The sequence below is a fragment of the Lactuca virosa genome, chromosome 4 (genome assembly GCF_052849685.1).
Source record: "Lactuca virosa cultivar CGN04683 chromosome 4, Lactuca_virosa_CGN04683_v6, whole genome shotgun sequence".
NCBI classification, from domain to species: Eukaryota; Viridiplantae; Streptophyta; class Magnoliopsida; order Asterales; family Asteraceae; genus Lactuca; species Lactuca virosa.
Window position 1 is genome coordinate 135,415,662 of NC_136429.1, and position 4,834 is coordinate 135,420,495.

A 4,834-nucleotide genomic window follows, 5' to 3' on the forward strand; every position below is an offset into this window, starting at 1 on the left:
ACCCTTCTGGGATTTTCATATAATTATCATTCTCATGTGAACCATATAGATAGGCGGTAACTACATCCATTAGATGCATCTCCAGTTTGGCATGTGTTGCTAGACTTATTAGATGACAAATTGTAATTTCATCAACCAAAGGAGCATACATTTCTTCATAATCAATTTTGGGACTTTGGGTAAAACCTTGTGCAACGAGTCTTGCTTTATATCTCACAACTTCAGTTTTATCGTTTCTTTTAAGCACATATACTCATTTGTGTCCCACTGGTTTTACTCCGTTTGGTGTACAGACTACAGGTTCAAAAACTTTTCGTTAAGTAAGAGAATTAAGCTCTTTAATGATTGCATCTTTCCATTTTGGCCAATATTTTCTATTTTTTACATTCCTCTATAGATTCAGGTTCAAGATTGTAACATCCGGATTTCCAGGTATTATGTTTGATCATGTTTTCTTTTTGTAAAAGAGAGGGACTCGACGAGTCGACGCTTGGACTCGTCGAGTAGGAGCGTGTTTGCTGACTGGATTAATGAGCGGACTCGACGAGTCGGAAAGGGGGGACTCGACGAGTCCACGCTGTAGGTTGAAACCCTAATTCTCTGGGCATGTGCCCTATTTAAAGGCCTTTATGGCCTCCATTTGCGGCCAATGCACCCCTGAGAAACCCTAGAGAACAGAGAGAAAGCTTGTAGTGCAAGAGGAGGGCTAATTCATCATTCTAAGTGTGATTTTGCAAGAAAGAAGGAAGGAGGACAAACAAGGAAGATTGAGGAGCTCAGATCTATCACCCATTTGATCAGAAGAGGCTGCTAGAGGTACTAATGTGTGCTCAATCTCGTGTATTTGGTGATCTACTTGAATCTAGGGTTTTCTTATGCCTTCTTTGGCTTGGATTCGAAGTATGTGAGGTCCCAAGGTGGAGTTCTTCTTAGATCCGGACCTTAACAGGTCCAGAGAGTCCTATCTACCTTGCTTTTTGCTATTCCATTAGAGATATGACCCTAGGTTGCCATTCTAGGGGTTATTTCACCCAAAGGAGCTTTATGGACATTGCATGAGTGTAAAGGTTGGACCTTTACGAGATTATAGTGGTTGGGAAGGCCAGATGTATAGGTTAGAGAAGTAGATCTGACCTCAGAAGGTCATTTTAGTGTTGCCATGGATGCAACTCGCCGAGTCCATAATGGGACTTGACGAGTCGAGTCGGGGTTGCCCCGCGATTCATGACAGGTGTAACCCGTCGAGTGGGACGATGACTCGACGAGGCAAGAGAGGCTAGAAGGATTCAGAGAACCCGCATGGACTCGCCGAGTAGCCCTTGTGCACTCGACGAGTCGGGTCAAAGTTTGACCGTTGACTTTCGTTGACTTTCGTTGACTTTAGGGTTCTGGTCAAGACTGATTCAAGAGAGTTCAGAGAGGGGTAGAATGGCCTTCTACCCAATCTGTAGAGATGAGGCTATGAGAGAATATTGATCGGGAATGTTATTTGAATAATAGGAGGAGGCTAGGTCGGGACGTTGAGCATGAGAGTTTATCCGACTTCATTGAGGTGAGTCTTCTCACTATACTGTACCTGGAAGGGTACCTATGTGTGACCGGAAGGTCTTGTATGCTATGAGATGTATGTGCTATGTGCGTTTATGTGATATGTATGTGTTATGTATGTTATGTATGGTATGGACCGGAAGGTCAAGATGATATGGACCAGAAGGTCAAGATGACATGGACCGGAAGGTCAAGAGGTTACGGACCGGAAGGTCTACCGGGATTCGGGACGGAAGTCCCCTGAGACACATGGATCGGAAGATCCTACAGAGTTATGGCCTGGAAAGGCGTATGTGTTGTATGTGGTATTTGGGGAACTCACTAAGCATTTATGCTTACAGTTGTTGTGTTATGTGTTTCAGGTACTAGCGAGGATCGCGGGAAGGCGCCGGCATGATCCGTACACACTCATAGAGATTATGTTTTGAGATTATGGGTTTAGTTTGTTATTATGACAGTGGATACAGTTTGCTTGATATTGTTTTGATGAATAAAAGTATGTTTTAAAAATGAAAAATTGTTTTGGAAATTTACGTTGTGACAAGTTGGTATCAGAGCCTTGGTTTGAGGGATTCGGGTGCATCTTCGGATGTATCTGAACTCAAACTGAGGATTTGAGGAAAATTTTCAGAAAAGAAACAATTTTTCTAAAAGAGTAAAAGATTTTGAGAAAGGCAGAACGGAGCAGTGTGTACGATCAGCCAGCGCCCGAACGGTGATTTCCCAAAATACCCTTACATTATGTGTTACGAGATATGATATGATATGTTATGTATGCTAGAGTAGGCTAGGTATTCATATTAGGACTAGAGTGGCCTGATTTGTGATGCCTTAGCCTAGGAGATTACTGCTACTTTGAGATGCTTCGAGAGGGAGTAGGTAGCAGTGAGGAGCTTATGAGAAGTCTACCGATGGGTAGCCTATGCTTAGCGAGATGTAGAGTACTTATGATCTGGGATCCTAGGAGGAGGACTTGGAATGAATGCTGATGCGGTGTGGAAGGTAGTATTGGGCCCGTACTACTGAAAACACCGGATCAGTGAGCAGTCCAAGTAAAAATCCTTAGGATACCAAGGAACAAGCAGGGTTGGGTGATCGAGTGCGAGGATACTCGATCGAGTCTCTGGTATCTTTGTGTTGTGTTTTAGAGACATCATGGTTGGTACACCACACACACCGGAGAGCAGCGGTGTTAGCGATGATGAGATTCACCGTATGATTCACGACGAGATGACCACGGCGATCCGGAAGGCTAATCCGGAGGATGACAAGTAGCAGATTGAGAAGTGATGCCATGGTTCGAGTACCATGATAAGTAGCGGATTGAGAAGTGATGACATGGTTCGAGTACCATGATAAGTAGCGGATTGAGAAGTGATGACATGGTTCGAGTACCATGATAAGTAGCGGATTGAGAAGTGATGACATGGTTCGAGTACCATGAAAAGTAGCGGATTGAGAAGTGATGACATGGTTCGAGTACCATGATAAGTAGCGGATTGAGAAGTGATGTCATGGTTCGAGTACCATGATAAGTAATGGATTGAGAAGTGGCGTCATGGTTCGAGTACCATGATTTGTAGCAGGTCGAGAGGTGATGTCATGGTTCGAGTGCCATGATGTGAGGTGGAATGAGAAGAGGGAACATGGTTCGAGTACCATGATTCGTAGAAGATTAAGAGGAGATAACATGGTGCATGTACCATGATTCATAGCAGATCGAGAGGTGGCCACGCGGTTTGAGTACCATGACATGTGGCGGTTAGTATTTCGGGTTTTTATCGGTTATTCCGTGGGGATTGTCTAGACTGAGATCAGTGGTGAATGAGTATGGGGCTAGAAGGCCATGATGGGTTAATACCGGACGGTTGGGGAGGTCCGGTGATGGAATGGTGTGAGATTCTGAATGATTAAAGGCAGTTATGGTAGGAAGTTCTGAGGATTTCATCTGAGTTTCGGGGCATTGGAGTTGCTCGATCTCTGTCAGGAGATCATCGAGCGTTGTGTAGCACCTTCCAGGAGTCGGTGTGATGTTAATGGTGGAAACAGTCTGTGGGATAGATTGCTGGTGCGCCGATTGGGGTTGGTTCGAACCCTAAGTGGGGGAGAACCGGGTATTTTATTGAAGGGATTAGAGATTCGATCGAGAACGGTTAGAGATCTGGATACGGAGAGATCAGCCGTGCGAACTCATAAGCCCAGGGTTGTTGGTGATTGAGACGAGGTGCAGAGCGAGATGATGCATGTGTTATGTTTGAAAAGGATGAGTGCCTCCACGGCAAGTGGCCGTTGATCGGAGACCTTGGGGTGAACGGGAATTCTTCAAGGTCATAATGGTGAATTCGAGATGGTTGGCTCGTAGGGTGAGTTCGGCGGTTGAGAAATTCAGCTTGGAAAGGGCAGAAGTTGATTAGACAACCAATTCCAGGTTGTGGAACAGGAAAATCAGTGGATGAGACGAGACGTCGTGAGGTCCCATGTGGTGTATCGAGGTATCCGAATTTAATGCATTGAATTTCAGATAATTTTGACTCTTTAGTGGAGACGGCAAGTGGTGGGTCAAGTATCGATGATTCCAGTGAGAGCCCTTTCGGTTAATGACAGCAAGTGAGAGTGTCCGAGAATATGGATTGCAGCAGAGGAGGGTGTTTTGTTATGACGATTGCCGCCAGACATAGTGATGCATAATTTGGGTAAGTGCATGCACCTATCTATGTTTGACCCGCGGATTGTGAGCTAGTCAGAGGTTGTTGTGATGCTACGGGAAGCCGTAGTACTCACTAGTCAGAGGTTGTTGTGATGCTACGGGAAGTCGTAGTACTCACTAGTCAGAGGTTGTTGTGATGCTACGGGAAGCCGTAGTACTCACTAGTCAGAGATTGTTGTGATGCTACGGGAAGCCGTAGTACTCACTAGTCAGAGGTTGTTGTGATGCTACGGGAAGCCGTAGTACTCACTAGTCAGAGGTTGTTGTGATGCTACGGGAAGCCGTAGTACTCACTAGTCAGAGATTGTTGTGATGCTAAGGGAAGCCGTAGTACTCACTAGTCAGAGGTTGTTGTGATGCTACGGGAAGCCGTAGTACTCACTAGTCAGAGGTTGTTGTGATGCTACGGGAAGCCGTAGTACTCACTAGTCAGAGGTTGTTGTGATGCTACAGGAAGCCGTAGTACTCACTAGTCAGAGGTTGTTGTGATGCTACGGGAAGCCGTAGTACTCACTAGTCAGAGGTTGTTGTGATGCTACGGGAAGCCGTAGTACTCACTAGTCAGAGGTTGTTGTGATG